Source organism: Scyliorhinus torazame, chromosome 13, assembly GCF_047496885.1.
Source record: "Scyliorhinus torazame isolate Kashiwa2021f chromosome 13, sScyTor2.1, whole genome shotgun sequence".
NCBI classification, from domain to species: Eukaryota; Metazoa; Chordata; class Chondrichthyes; order Carcharhiniformes; family Scyliorhinidae; genus Scyliorhinus; species Scyliorhinus torazame.
In genome coordinates, this window is record NC_092719.1 from 165,334,413 (window position 1) to 165,351,066 (window position 16,654).

The following is a 16,654-nucleotide window of genomic DNA, read 5'->3' on the forward strand; positions in this document are numbered from 1 at the left end:
AGAAGCAGTCAGTGCAGGGATCCCCTGCGGTCGTTTCCCTGAGAAACAAGTATACCGCTTTGGATACTTGTGGGGGGGAGGGACTTACCAGGGGTAAGCCATGGGGCACGGGCCTCTGGCACGGAGTCTGTCCCTGTTGCTCAGAAGGGAAGGGGGGAGAGGAGCAGAGCATTAGTAATTGGGGACTCGATAGTCAGGGGCACAGATAGGAGATTTTATGGGAGCGTGAGAGACTCATGTTTGGTATGTTGCCTCCCAGGTGCAAGGGTACGTGATGTCTCGGATCGTGTTTTCCGGGTCCTTAAGGGGGAGGGGGTGCAGCCCCAAGTCGTGGTCCACATTGGCACTAACGACATAGGTAGGAAAGGGGACAAGGATGTCAGGCAGGCTTTCAGGGAGCTAGGATGGAAGTTCAGAACTAGAACAAACAGAGTTGTTATCTCTGGGTTGTTGCCCGTGCCACGTGATAGTGAGATGAGGAATAGGGAGAGAGAGCAATTAAACACGTGGCTACAGGGATGGTGCAGGCGGGAGGGATTCAGATTTCTGGATAACTGGGGCTCTTTCTGGGGAAGGTGGGACCTCTACAGACAGGATGGTCTACATCTGAACCTGAGGGGCACAAATATCCTGGGGGGGAGATATGTTAGTGCTCTTTGGGGGGGTTTAAACTAATGCAGCAGGGGCATGGGAACCTGTATTGTAGTTTTAGGGTACGGGAGAATGAGAGTATAGAGGTCAGGAGCACAGATTTGACGTCGCAGGAGGGGGCCAGTGTTCAGGTAGGTGGTTTGAAGTGTGTCTACTTCAATGCCAGGAGTATACGACATAAGGTAGGTGAACTGGCAGCATGGGTTGGTACCTGGGACTTCGATGTTGTGGCCATTTCGGAGACATGGATAGAGCAGGGACAGGAATGGATGTTGCAGGTTCCGGGGTTTAGGTGTTTTAGTAAGCTCAGAGAAGGAGGCAAAAGAGGGGGAGGTGGGGCGCTGCTAGTCAAGAGCAGTATTACGGTGGCGGAGAGGATGCTAGATGGGGACTCATCTTCCGAGGTAGTATGGGCTGAGGTTAGAAACAGGAAAGGAGAGGTCACCCTGTTGGGAGTTTTCTATAGGCCTCCAAATAGTTCTAGGGATGTAGAGGAAAGGATGGCGAGGATGATCCTGGATAAGAGCGAAAGTAACAGGGTAGTTATTATGGGAGACTTTAACTTTCCAAATATTGACTGGAAAAGATATAGTTCGAGTACATTAGATGGGTCGTATTTTTGTACAGTGTGTGCAGGAGGGTTTCCTGACACAATATGTTGACATGCCAACAAGAGGCGAGGCCATATTGGATTTGGTTTTGGATAATGAACCAGGCCAGGTGTTGGATTTGGAGGTAGGAGAGCACTTTGGGGACAGTGACCACAATTCGGTGACATTTACGTTAATGATGGAAAGGGATAAGTATACACCGCAGGGCAAGAGTTATAGCTGGGGGAAGGGCAATTATGATGCCATTAGACGTGACTTGGGGGGGATAGGTTGGAGAAGTAGGCTGCAAGTGTTGGGCACACTGGATAAGTGGAGCTTGTTCAAGGATCAGCTACTGCATGTTCTTGATAAGTATGTACTGGTCAGGCAGGGAGGAAGGCGTAGAGCAAGGGAACCGTGGTTTACCAAAGAAGTGGAATCTCTTGTTAAGAGGAAGAAGGAGGCCTATGTGAAGATGAGGTGTGAAGTTTCAGTTGGGGCGATGGATAGTTACAAGGTAGCGAGGAAGGATCTAAAGAGAGAGCTAAGACGAGCAAGGAGGGGACATGAGAAGTATTTGGCAGGTAGGATCAAGGAAAACCCAAAAGCTTTCTATAGGTATGTCAGGAATAAGCGAATGACTAGGGTAAGAGTAGGACCAGTCAAGGACAGGGATGGGAAGTTGTGTGTGGAGTCTGAAGAGATAGGCGGGATACTAAATGAATATTTTTCGTCAGTATTCACTCAGGAAAAAGATAATGTTGTGGAGGAGAATGCTGAGACCCAGGCTATTAGAATAGATGGCATTGAGGTACGTAGGGAAGAGGTGTTGGCAATTCTGGACAGGCTGAAAATAGATAAGTCCCCGGGGCCTGATGGGATTTATCCTAGGATTCTCTGGGAGGCCAGGGAAGAGATTGCTGGACCTTTGGCTTTGATTTTTATGTCACCATTGGCTACAGGAATAGTGCCAGAGGACTGGAGGATAGCAAATGTGGTCCCTTTGTTCAAAAAGGAGAGCAGAGACAACCCCGGCAACTATAGACCGGTGAGCCTCACGTCTGTAGTGGGTAAAGTCTTGGAGGGGATTATAAGAGACAAGATTTATAATCATCTAGACAGGAATAATATGATCAGGGATAGTCAGCATGGCTTTGTGAAGGGTAGGTCATGCCTCACAAACCTTATCGAGTTCTTTGAGAAGGTGACAGAACAGGTAGACGAGGGTAGAGCAGTTGATGTGGTGTATATGGATTTCAGTAAAGCGTTTGATAAGGTTCCCCACGGTAGGCTATTGCACAAAATACGGAGGCTGGGGATTGAGGGTGATTTAGAGATGTGGTTCAGAAATTGGCTAGCTGAAAGAAGACAGAGGGTGGTGGTTGATGGGAAATGTTCAGAATGGAGTTCAGTTACAAGTGGCGTACCACAAGGACCTGTTCTTGGGCCGTTGCTGTTTGTCATTTTTATCAATGACCTAGAGGAAGGCGCAGAAGGGTGGGTGAGTAAATTTGCAGACGACACTAAAGCTGGTGGTGTTGTCGATAGTGTGGAAGGATGTAGCAGGTTACAGAGGGACATAGATAAGCTGCAGAGCTGGGCTGAGAGGTGGCAAATGGAGTTTAATGTAGAGAAGTGTGAGGTGATTCACTTTGGAAGGAATAACAGGAATGCGGAATATTTGGCTAATGGTAAAGTTCTTGGAAGTGTGGATGAGCAGAGGGATCTAGGTGTCCATGTACATAGATCCCTGAAAGTTGCCACCCAGGTTGATAGGGTTGTGAAGAAGGCCTATGGAGTAGGCCTTTATTGGTAGAGGGATTGAGTTCCGGAGTCAGGAGGTCATGTTGCAGCTGTACAAAACTCTGGTACGGCCGCATTTGGAGTATTGCGTACAGTTCTGGTCACCGCATTATAGGAAGGACGTGGAGGCTTTGGAGCGGGTGCAGAGGAGATTTAGCAGGATATTGCCTGGTATGGAGGGAAAATCTTATGAGGAAAGGCTGATGGACTTGAGGTTGTTTTCGTTGGAGAGAAGAAGGTTAAGAGGAGACTTAATAGAGGCATACAAAATGATCAGGGGGTTAGATAGGGTGGACAGTGAGAGCCTTCTCCCGCGGATGGAAATGGCTGGCACGAGGGGACATAGCTTTAAACTGAGGGGTAATAGATATAGGACAGAGGTCAGAGGTAGGTTCTTTACGCAAAGAGTGGTGAGGCCGTGGAATGCCCTACCTGCAACAGTAGTGAACTCGCCAACATTGAGGGCATTTAAAAGTTTATTGGATAAGCATATGGATGATAATGGCATAGTGTAGGTTAGATGGCTTTTGTTTCGGTGCAACATAGTGGGCCGAAGGGCCTGTACTGCGCTGTATCGTTCTATGTTCTATGTTCTTGTGTGAATTGTTAAAAAGTGCAAAATCGGCAGGATTATAAATGTCACATCAATGTATTCTGGTTTACAATAAACAAGGTTCTAAGTGTTAATACCAAGTCTGCTACATAAACACTTCAATTTTGTTCTTCAATATCCTGATATTTAAAGGAAAAAACTAAAATGATGACTAAGAAGTTGGGCAGCCGTGTTGCAATGACTTATATTGTTTAAGTGACTCTTTGACCACTGGGCATTGTGAAAGAACTGTTTGAAGGCTGCATTGAGAAGACACCTGGGGAGAGGTATTGGTTTAGTGAAGTATATGCTGGTATCACAATTGGTCACCTATAACTTTGACACGTTACCTAACTTGCAGATTGAACATGACTAATTTGCCTTTCAGTGTATCTGACATGTAGTGGGCTAAGCTTTAGCTGCACTCATACTGCCACTAATAATCTAACACAAGTGTCTTCTGCTGCCTGCAATCTACGGTCAATGTTCTTGTTCATGTTGATCTGAGACAGGCCAACAGGTAGCTACCACAGAGAGAGCATTCCACTTTGTTCCAAAACTTACAATGCTATCATCAAATTTCCAAAAGATCCCAAGACACCTGTTGGGTGTTAAATTTCAGCTGGTGAGACTAACAATATTTGTGTATAGAGTTTGAAATTCTCGACCCTTCTTGCTCTGCAAATTTGTGCCCATGTTCACTTGGGTTCTACTTGGGACCTACCTAATTGGGTTCATTAAAACAACAAGAGCGTGTGGGTGCGATTTAATGGCCGCATTGTGCTTGAGCGAGAGTGCAATGCGGCCATTGGATCGCGGGAGAGGGCAAAATTGGGAACCGCGGCAGGCACCGATCGGTCTGTGATCTAACCGGTGCGTCACCATTGGTGAGAATTGAATCCCGCATTGTGACGAGAAACCAATAGTCACCAATTAAACCCATTCTCCATACAATTAACAGGAAGACCCCCGATCTAATGGCCTCCTGTGATCTAACCACCTCACCAGCAAGCAGTACACCTTTTTAAAAATATGAAGCTGGCGGAATGACTGCTATGAGGATCCAAGGAGGTGAGTAGCCATCTTTGATCACGGTCAGTGAGCCCAGGGGCACTGGAGTTGCTGCCCCAGTGCTCGGCAGGCTGTTGGAGTCCCCGGGGGGGTGGAAGGGGGGCCTCGGTAGGGGGGCTGTTCATCCCTGTGCTGGGGGGATTGGGTGTCTCAGCATCTGCATGTCTCTAGCTCCTGCCTGTCTGTCCCACCAACCCACCCATAACATCCACTGACCATAGCGGCCTCTGGCCGTGTGGCTGGAGGTTATTGCTAAAAGGGAATTGGCAATCGTGGTAAAGTAAGCATTGCGCAGCTTCCAAATGCATCCCCGTGCATAGGCGTGTCATGTCGCAGGTAAGAGTTATTGTCATAGGCAGCACAGTGGCGCAGTGGTTAGCACTACTCTCTCATGGCGCCGAGGTCCCAGGTTCAATCCTGGCTCTGGGTCACTGTTCGTGTGGAGTTTGCACATTCGCCCCGTGTTTGCGTGTGTTTCGCATCCACAACCCAAAAGGTGTGCAGTCTAGGTGGATTGACCACGCTAAATTGCCCCTTAATTGGAAAAAATGAAGGTGAACGTTAATGTCTAGCATCCCAATCAGACCGTAAGGCTTGGGCACTTTGCCTGAACACGGGAGGTCTCAACATCACAGACGCAGCAGCCAACACCCAAACACCCAACGGCTGGTCCTCAGCACTGGGGACATCGCCACCGCCAGAGGGTGTGTGTCTGAGAGAACCAGCGCTCGGTCCAGGTTAAGTTACCTGCAGCTGCCTGGGGTACAGGGACTGGGGTCTGGTGCGCAGGGGCCCCCACTGCAGCGGGGGTGCATGGGCGGGTTGGATGGCCCCCTGAGGGATTGTAGGGGATACGAGGGAGGGAGGAGCCATGGGGGACTGGAGGATCCCGGGGGGCAAGCCATCGCTGATGTCTGTCTCTCACCCTCTCCAATTCTGACAAACATTAAACGAGATGGATGATAACTTGGACCCTGTGGAAGCTGTCCTCGCAGTGCTGATGGAAGGCCAGGGGGCCAGACTTCAGAGAAGGCAGCGGCAGCAGGGCCAACAGAGTCTCGAGCCAGTGGCCCATCTACAGAACCGTGCCACACACCCTGAAGACCAAGCCACCCATCAAGCCAAGGAGGGACCTAGATAAGTTGAACGGTCTGTGTTACATCCCTCCAGGGTGATGAGCCTGTGTTGGGACTGTCAGCAGTTCACTGTCGAAGGCAGGAGGGTGATGATAACTCACTGTGAGCTGAATTTGGGTGCTCCTCAATCTGTGCTATAGTCTAACTCCTTCCTGTCTGTCTGCTGAGTGTGTGCTCACACCCATCGCCAGCATGGGGGGGGGGCGGGTAAGTCCAGGACCACCATGATCAGGGGGCTGGGGCAGCGACTTGGAGGTCAGCCGCATTGCGGAATAATGTGCCAGAGGCTTCACATGTCCTGGGTGCAACGTGTTTTAATGCTGTGCAATTGTGACCCCAATTGCCCCGATGGTGGGGGGGGGGGGGGGGGGGGGGGAGGGGGGGAGGGGAATGTATCTGCTGAAATATACCCCCGCTGTGTTTAAGATAGCTGAACCCTAAAATGTCCCAGACTCTCTGTTTTCACCATGCCTCTGAATTGAAAATCTCAAACTGTGGCTCCAAAGACCATTAATGATTTCCACAAGAAGCTCAACAATCTGTGAATTGGAAGCGTGCAGGTTGCCAGCTCCCCCATTTTTCCCTCTCATTTAAAATTGTATCATGCTCCAGAGGCATCTGGAACCAGTGACACCATCTGAAAGCCTGATTTTCAATGTGCATCCACATCTGATCTTACCCTCACAGGCAATTGAAAATTCAACTCGGTATTTAACTGACGATATAGCCTTTCACCAAAATTGGGAAATGTCAGAAACGTAACAGTTTAAAACATTGACAGAGCAGGGAAAGGGAAGTGGGAAGAAAAGAACACAAGGGAGGGTCTGTTAGCGCTTGCATGGAGAAATTAAAAGACAAGGGCGGTACGGTGGCACAGTGGTTAGCACTGTTGCGTAAGAGCGCTGAGGACCCGTGTTCAATCCTGGCCCCAGGTCACTGTCGTGAGGAGTTTGCACATTCTCCCCATGTTTGATTGGGTCTAACCCCCGCAATCCAACGATGTGCAGGGTAGGTGAATTGGTCACGCTAAATTGCCCCTCAATTGGAAAACAAAATTGGGTACATTAAATTTATAAAGAAAAAGAAATTAAAGGACAAAAGGGTTGATGGTGTGAGGAAAAAGGCAGTGGTAATGCAATAAAGGAACAAAACAATGGATCTAGCGGAGATGTGAATCATAGAATCATGAACATCTGCTTTCAGAAATAGAAAAAGGAAACAAATGGTGGCAATGGGTGTCGCCTGAGGGTCTGGCACATATAAGATTAACATGGGACTGAGTACAGTACCACCCATGTAGTGATGTAACAGAACGTATGATCTGCACCTAAGGGTCAGTCTGGGGTTGGACAATGAGCAGCTGGTCATTCCAGTTTCCTTCTGGCCGGAGATGCTTCAAAAAGTACACCAGGGTCACCCTGGAAATCACCACGTGGAGAGAATGGGCCCTATCCAGTGTCTGGTGGCCAGGCATTTACAAAGCGAATGAGGGCACCATAGCTATCTGTCAGATGTGTGTGCTGCACAGGCAGGACCAAAAATAATCCCTCATCCCCCCCCACAATTCCCTATCAGGCCATGGAGTTGCAGCAAATCTGTGGAAACATTTACCGCAGAGAGCTGTGGAGGATGGAGAGTTGGGTATAATCGAGGTTGAGATGTACAGATTTTTAATCAGTAAGGGAGCCAAAGGTTATGGGGCTGAGGCGGGAAAGTGGAGTTGAAGGTTATCACATAGCAGGGGCTGTTTAGCACAGGGCTAAATCGCTAGCTTTGAAAGCAGACCAAGGCAGGCCAGCAGCACGGTTCAATTCCCGTAACAGCCTCCCCGAACAGGCGCCGGAATGTGGCGACGAGGGGCTTTTCACAGTAACTTCATTTGAAGCCTACTTGTGACAATAAGCGATTTTCATTTTTCATTTTCATATCAGATCAGCTCATTGAATGGCAGAGCAGACTCGATGGCTGAATGGTCTACTTCTGCTCTTGCGTCTAATGGGAGAGGCTGGGCATTGACGTATTTATTTATTAGCAGCAAATCATTTCCTATAGTGGTGGATAACTTTTCCAGATGGGTTTTGGTCAAGCAATTGTATATGATGATCGGAAGGGCAGTAATTAAAGCACTGGAAGAGATGTTCATAAGCCATGGCATCTCAGCTGAGATTATGTTCAAGAACTGCACACAACTTTCAAATAAGCACTTTATGTACTTCATCCATCTTCCACCTCTGTGCCAGCTCCCTGAGATACCCTCAATTGAGATACCGAGGTACAGTGAAAAGTATTGTTCTGCATGCAGCTCAGACAGATCATTCTGTACATGAAAAGAAATTACATAGGGCAAACATAAAAATACACAATGTAAATACATAGACACATACATTGGGTGAAGCATACAGGAGTGGAGTACTAAGTAGAGAAGATGTGTGAAGCAAAATCAAGTAGGAAGGCCATAAGTGGGATATGTACTGCAAAAGCCCTCCTAAAAGGCATAAGGATTTTGCCACAGCACTGTTCACCTCCCGATCCACCTGATAAATGCAGCCTGGCCCCATCTGAACTCCTGATGCAGGAAACTCCACACACAACTTTCACTCCTACCGAAAATTTGGTAACCAAGGGTCACCAGGACATCCAGGCAAGAGACCAGTCTTACTGGCTTCTGCCTACAACCAAAGGTATTGTGTCAAACTCTTACCACAAACATGAAAGGATGGCAAATTCTGGATTGAAGACCTCGAAAGAGAGAGAGAGAGGGAGTACCTATCATCAAGAAGGACGATCATCAACCTCGTTCCTACATGGCTGGAACTCCAGAGGGCATTATCATGAGAAATCTCAATCCACCCTATCTATTTCCCATTTGTCTTGAAAACTTTGATTAAATCATCCTCTTAAACTTCTGGATTATAAGTTGTTTGGTTAATCAATCTTCATCACTTGACCTCGGAGTCCAGGCATCATTCAGGTAAATCTATCCTTCAGTCCCTCCAAGGCCTTAACTTTCCTAAATTGTGGTGCCCCGAGCTGCTGACAGCACTGCAAATGTGGTCTATATAGTTGAAGCATAACTTCAAACCATTTGTATTCTCGGCCTCTCAACATAAAGATGAGCATTCCTTTTCAATTATTTTCTGTTTAATGATCTGTATCTTGACCTCACTGTTTCTAGCTTTTTGCCATTTAACAAGTATCTTGTTCTGTGCAGGAAATGCACGTTTTGACATTCTGAGAGCGACTATTTGAGGCAGCACAACATGTGGGACTTCTTCTATTGAGCTTATCAAGAAAGGAAAAGAACAGAGAATGATATCTGGGGGTAATGGGTCTTTACTTGAGTCCTGCTCATCTGGACATCCAGCAAAATATGTGACAACTTTCAGAGGCTGACTTGATGCATCATCTATCTCGCCACGTTCATGTACTGGGGCTGGTTTAGCACAGTGGGCTAAATAGCTGGCTTGTAATGCAGAACAAGACAGCAGCGCGGGTTCAATTCTCGTACCGGCCTCCCTGAACAGGCGCCGGAATGTGGCGACTCGGGGCTTTTCACAGTAACTTCATTTGAAGCCTAATTTTGCCAATAAACAATTTTAATTTTTCATTTCATTTCAAGTGTGCGGACGAACCAAGTGAGTTCTGGTATTTTGGGTAAATATTATTATTATTTACCTTTCATTTGGAGCTCACTATTCTTGTATTTTTGATTTATTCTAAAAGACTGGTTGGCATTTGCAGCAAAATCACTTGTACAACAGCCAGTTGATCAGTTTTGGGAAAAAAAAGTCAACTAACGTACCAAAATTGCAAGGCTGGGTTTCTAATTGGAACTTCTCCTTTTAGGAAGAGAAACAAATCATCAAAAAGATAATTTTTTTGGAACAGCAGAAAGCAAAGTTGATTTTTACCAAAATCCCAGTTTCTTTTAAATTTGGGAGATTTTTGCTTCCTTGATCAACAGTGGCTTTAGTAGTTGCTGAAGAATTGTAAAAATATTGCAAATGATTGATTGTAGTTTGAAGGGAAAGAAGGAAATGAGGTTAATACAAATAATGTATTATAATTCAGGTACACACACTGGGAAGCATACTGGCAGATTCTTTTGGATTGTAAATGGTTTGGCTGTCCTTCTGAATTTTTGATGTTTATTTGCTAACAATGAAATAGAACAAAAGCTGCTGGTAATTAATTATGTATTTTCTCTGCTGCATTATTCATTTTCATTCTATTTAATATTAAGCGTGTCTCATCCATTTTAAATGGTCATAGAACTATGTTAGACTGATATAGCTGAATTGATTTGAATGTATTTATGATAACTGCATACTATTAATGAAGCGAAATGAACTTGGCTGTTGGCTGCCGCCATTGTTCTGATAACTGTTTTTTTTAATTGTATAAAATAACTAAGTCCACCTTACTTTCATCTCTTTTTTTCTGCAAGTGTCAGTACATTTTATTCTACCCTCATAACTTAACATTACAAACTACTGACATGCTGAGTAACAAGCAAATTTGCATTTGACAAAGTCAACATCCTGTTTGAAAAAATTGCCAGCTACAAAAGATCTACCCCAACCTCTTCAATTAGCATAACCCCATTTAAAGTATCTGCGACATTAAACATGTAGAACTTTAGCATTACAATTTAAAAGGGACTCCCTTGAAGTTCACCTCACAGGACACTTTATAAGATTTACACAAAAAATGAATTCAATATGTTCATATGTGAGAGGTACTAACAGGATTTGAGCTGTGTGAGAGGTAAAATTTTAACCCATCTCAGCTAATGGGAAAATGATGGGATGGATGATTTGTATCCCCAACCAAAATTATTCCCCATTAACTTCAATTTGCTTGCAATTCAACTCCATGATTTTGACAATGAAATTAGTCACACCCTTTACTCAAATAATTAATACAATTGAACATTTATACAGTACATCACCAGATTCGTTATCTGAGGGTTTGATCCTGTTCAGCCAGTGGCAAAGTAAAACTTTGCATCTTTGGCATGATGGTTTTTATATGAGCCACTTAGATTAACTGGATTGATTTCTGCCAGTTAACCTCAGGTGACTCCAGTAAATTTTTAAAGAAATATTTTTATTCAAACATTTTCCATTTTATACATAACACATCCCACCCAAACAACACCCAAACCACCAACCCTCCCTGAACCACCAATCCTCCATTTAGCATCCAACGGTGACCAGCCCTTTGAAATACGTAATAAGCAGCTGCCATCTCTGGTAAAACCCCTCACTTGCTCCCCTCACGGTGTACTTGATTTTCTCGAGGCCTGAACGCAACATGGGAGGGTCCCCCGGCCCGATTGCGTGCACAAAGAAAATGCCAGCTTGCCACCTTGGCAGTGCCAACCTGGCACCCTGGCAGTCTCCCTGCCAGAAACCTCAGCCCTTGATAGATCAGGCCCCAGTGTGAAAAAATATTTAAAAATAGAATAGAAGAACCCCGCATCCCCCATCAGAACTGCCCGTGCCCCACCACCACAGAATTGTCTGCAACCACCCCCCCCAAACATGGACACCCCTCCACTCTTGAAGTTGATAGTTGCATTCTTGAAAAATTTAAAGTGTTCCCTATGGTAGAACCTTTTAAAAAGTTTATACAGGGGAGGGACTGTAAGCTCATGGGTAGTACACAATTCTCAATCAATGAATGATTCTGCTCTTGAAGTTATAAACGACAAGCATGTCCCCGGCAAACAAAATCTCGATGCTCTCAGAACTGCCAGAATCAGGTTTCAGTGCAGTGCTCAATCTGTGCCAATCAATGCAATAGCAAAAGGCTGCAATAGCTTCTGAATCGGGATGCTCGAGAGATGTAGGAAAAGATAGGAATTATCATAACAGAACCTAGCAAGTAGAGTGAAATGTGGGTGGAGCAGTATCTTGAACTCTACTCAAGGGAGAATGTTGATGCGGAGGAAGCTCTCAGCGTCATTCCACACTTTCCTGCCATTACGGAGCTGGACAGTGAGCCCAACAAAGTAGAGCTCAACAAGACCATCTTAACAGTAGTAAAATCCCAGGAAATTATGGCATTATCAAAACCAGAAAACCAGCACTACTGCGATACCTCTGTTGCTAACTTTTGGTTTGTTCAATTGGCTCTGTTTTATAACCTTTGCTCTTGAGTCGCCAGGTATCTTCATGATACCGCCACGAGGTTCAAGTTCAAGTAATGATCAATAACTCAATACACCAATTAGTAAGATTCAAATCAAAGCACATTTATTATACACAGTAATCGCTACTCATGCATAAATTCTACTTCTAAGCTACTTCTACAACTAATAGGCCTATACTTAGCTTCGGACTGGCCCACCAGGTCAGGGGAACAAATGGCCTTTTGTTCGGGTTCTGAGTCTGCGGGATTCAAAAGTTGGTATGGACTGGTAGCTGGGAGCGCCTATCTCGTAGCGAGCGTTGACTTAAGACTTACTGGATCTTCGCGGCAGGTGAACCGGTCACTGTCAAGGGTTGGTTCGCGTTGCTGAGTGACCCAGTCAAGAAGGACGATTTGAACTTGGGGGGGCTTAACTTTATAGTCCCCAGGGGCTTCCCGCCTTTCGGGGCGGACCCTGTACCTGGTTCCAAGTGATTGGACTTCATTCCAATTGCTTGGTTCGATTTCTCCAATACTGGAGTGGTTCCCTGATCGATGGGCAGTCTTGAGGTGTCCATTAACCTCTTTTGTGTTGGCTCCTGCTGGCGCCGAGGAGTCTGGCCTGGCTTTGTTTATCCCAAATATTTTGATTGTTCCCGGGGATCGCTCATGAGTATGTAGATGGCTGCTACATTATTATGCAGATGGCTGCTTGTATCGATGCTGTCTGGGCTTTTACAGAGTTTAATACACCGTAAACTTGCACCTGCTAGTTTCTGCCTCTGTTGGCTGAATTTCCCTTCAGCCTTTGCTGTTCTCCATTTTACGTCGGGAGTTGGCCAACCCAGGTGGCTACACCTCCATGAACCTTTGTGTCTCTACTGCTGGAGATTTGTGTGTCAAATCATATGTAATACAAAAATAGTAATCTTGCACACAAACAAAGAGGTATACAGTGACAGCAAGAATTACCAAGGCAATTCCTTGTCAGGTATTGTGGGGTGTTGGTGTGACGAAATTGCTGACCCTGGCATCATGTATATACCTTGAATGTTAGTGTAGCTTCAGAGCTTGCAGATCGACAGTTGATATGGTATTCTAACTTTGGCTGTCACATGAGAAGTGCTGCGAACAGTGCAGACCATGATACATTGCCTTCATAGACCGTGCCAAGGCCTTCAACATTGTCAGCAGAGGGGATTCTTTAAATTGCTGCAGAAAATAGGCTGCCTACCTGGATTCCTGGCAGTCATTTCTTCTTACCACGAGAAGTGTAGCCATCTGGGATGGCCACGTCCCGATTTCAAAATGGACACTTGCAAAGAATGCAGGGAAAATTGGACAATACTGAAAAACAAGCAGGTGCAAGGTCTGTCTGTTGATTAGAGCCTTGGCTCTCAGACAGGACAGAAACTGCTGAGCCATCTACATACCAATGAGCCATCTCCGGGGGCAAAAGGGAAACATTTCGATAAATAATGTTAAGGCAGACACCCCGGCGCCAGAGAAGACTCAAACAAAGCAAACCAACGGCCACCTAGGACACGCCCAGCAACCAGCGAACCCACCCCTCTATTGGAGGAAGATCAATAAGAATGATTGGGAAAGGCCCAATTAATTGAGGCCAAGTTCAAAGCCCGCCCAAAAGCACGCAAAGCCCTTTTAGGTATAAAAAGTATTCCCCAAGAGAGAATCTTTCTTCTTTGGCCTTGGCTCTCAGCAAAGAGAGACCAGCCTAGCAGCTACGCCAGACCAAGTAAGTTCCAAGTCAACGCACGCTACGAGATAGACACTCCTATTTGCTATCCTGTAAATAGCTCAACCCAGCAGCCTCAGAACCGAGCAACGGCCATTGTTCCTCTGACTGAGTGGGCACCCGAAGCTAAGTATAGGCTTTTTGTAATAGTGATAGTTTAAGTTGTAGAGTTTTATGCATGAGTAGATTTGACTGTGTGTAAATAAATGAGCATTGCTTTTGAACTTATTAACTGGTGTATCGAGTCTTTGATCAGTATTCGGTTTTGAACCTTGTGGCGGCGTCGAAAGATACCTGGCGACTCTTGAGCAAACGTAATTAAACAGAGCCAAATTAAGAGACAACAGCAAGTTAGCAACATTTACTGGCGGCATCTGACGGGACCCGATTTAGAAGTGGCCTAACCACTCCGAGAGAACCCAAAATTTGAATTGAGAATCCAATTGGAAACAGAAAAACCACAAGTGTAAGAACAGTACTGATCAAGCCTATGAGATTCGGAAGTGTGTTAATGCATGCGTACTAACAGGGATATAAGGTAAACCTGAGAGATTTTGTTGTGTAAAACTGTCGGGAGTTTTGTAGGCCGGAAATTAGCGTAAGCCGTACCCGTGTTTACATCACCACTTTATCACCCCCTGTTCCAAATTCAGTAGAGAACCCAGATAGAGAAAACGGCAATGAAGGAAATGGAACGTCTTATGAACCCCCAGGAATTCGAGGTCGCAGCGACCAGTAGAGTAGGACAGTGTCCCGTTTGGGAAGATGAGATCAGGAAATATCTCAAAGGGAAAGGATGGCCTTTGGAGTGTATTCTGCGCTAATCAGGAAACAGGTCCCGGGAGTATGGGACATACTTGGTGGGAGAACCTGTCAGAGATCCACAAGAAGAGTTTAGGGAAAGCTCGCAAGCCGATGGCAATCGTGTCCTGTTTGGCACAATTGCGAGGCACAGAGGAGGACATTAGGACGCTCTGTAGAGAGATAGAGGAGAGAGACAGAAGTAGTGAGGTATACGTGAGCGAGGTAGAGAAGGAGAATAGAGATTTAAAAGAGCAGCTAGCAGCAAGGGACAGAGAGGTGGATGATGCCAAGAGGACACACCAGTCTTGTCTCGCGCATTTGAGTAGTTTCCAAACGCAATACGATAAGGCCTACCAGGACACGCAATGTGCGGTCTTGGGAGGACAAGAGACCGAGCAACAAGTTGACAAATTGCAGAAACAGTGCAATGATTTGAAAGCAGCCGTACGAGCACTCCACACTTCCATGACGGAACAAAGGCAGAGCTCCGTAGACCACGCAAAGTGCCGGAAGCAAATTGCAGAATTGCAATCTCTGCTTTCCGTTCAAAATGGGTTTCAAAGCACATTTGGACCACAATTAGATCAGGAAAACGGCCCCGATTGGCAGGAATTGAACGAGACTGCCCATAGATATGTACATGGGACATGTACGCAGGAAAAACCCCAGAAAAGGAGAGCGCCCCAACCCCCAACCGACCAGGCAGAACACACCCCCATGAACCCTGTAACTACACACCGCAGGGCCACAGCAGAAGGAGAAGCAGATCTACTTTACACAACCCAGTTAACCGTGACCCAATTACGGGACTCGTGTGGAAAAATTACACCGTTCCTTCCCACATCAGACCCCCACCAATTTTTCGCGAAAGTCAAACAGCAGGCTACCATGTACGGCCTGGACGAAAAGGAGCAAGTGAAGCTCACAGTTTTAAGCCTCGACCCTTCAGTCGTGGCAGCCCTTCCCGACCCACAGAATGTAGGAGGAGGCACATTCCAAGAGATGCACACAGCGATCCTTGATGCGATCGGCTATAACAGAGGCGACCCCGTAGAAGGCCTAAATAAGTGTAGGCAAAAGAAGACAGAGCACCCCACAGCGTTTGCTGGATGCTTGTGGATACACTGCACAGCAGTTATCAGTGAATTAGCCCGCGCCCATTTGTCCCCAGATAATATGGCCAAATGGACCCGAATTCTAGTCTCCCACGCCACAGAAGCAGAACGAAAAGCTTGCGCTAATTATGACCCCCTCAGATGAGGCCCACAATGAAAAATGGGTTTTGAAGAGATTGTCCCGCGCTTGGGAGCAATCAATTGCAGGCAAAACCACATTTATAACACCCGATGAAGAGCAGGCAGAGATGAACCCAGTTAAAGCGCACCAGAACCCCTCATGGGTAAATGAGGGCAGGAACAGCCCACCCCAGCCCAAAGCTCAGGAATGTTACAATTGTGGACAGCTAGGACACTTTGCACGAGAGTGCAACGCGCCCCAAAAGCAGCAGAGAAACCAACAGACAGGCACCCTAAACAGGAATAGGGCAAAGCCGATCCATAGCGTTAGCGCCCGTTCAGAGAGTACAGACATGAACGGCACCGACTGACTGTGTTCGGGCTCCCCAACTTGGGTCTGCGACACCCTTTGGGACAAGTCCGGTAGACCGGTATTGGCAGGCAAAGTTCGGGGACAACCGTAGAATTTCTTTGGGACACAGGAGGGTCCCACACCACACTCAATTCCTCCACGATGTTTCAGCGAGATACGTGGCCCACAACAGACACCATCACACTCAGCGGTTTTACAGGCCATTTACAACAGGGCACATAGCCCCTGTAGCAGTACAAATAGGGAACATCACAACTAAGCACCCCATAGTTTTGGTTGATCTGCCCCAGACAGCAGAACATATCCTTGGGATCGATTTCATGAGCTCCCATAACCGTTCTTTTGACCCAGTTAACAAGTGTGTTTGGAAAATGGCAAAGGTAGCACGAGCCCCCGCCACGCTCACAGTAGGAGAGTACGTAAACAGGATTAGCTCAGTAGGAGACTTCTGGTTCGACCCTCGAACCATTAGTGCAGACAAACAAGTAAAGGCAGTCTTGCAGGAACA

General features: G+C 46.4%; 1 protein-coding gene across 4 annotated transcripts in view; it reads left to right on the forward strand.

Annotated features, from left to right (window-relative positions):
* LOC140388348 (bis(5'-adenosyl)-triphosphatase-like) overlaps positions 1 to 16,654 on the forward strand; it is a 1,872,387-nt gene that overhangs the window by 129,053 nt on the left and 1,726,680 nt on the right. The window contains exon 3 of one of the 4 annotated variants that reach the window (XM_072472371.1): positions 4,598 to 4,707. The exons of the other annotated variants lie outside the window; for them this stretch is intronic. The gene's annotated coding sequence lies outside the window, so the exon portion shown is untranslated. The remainder of the gene's footprint in view (positions 1 to 4,597; positions 4,708 to 16,654) is intronic. 4 annotated transcript variants of the gene reach the window in all.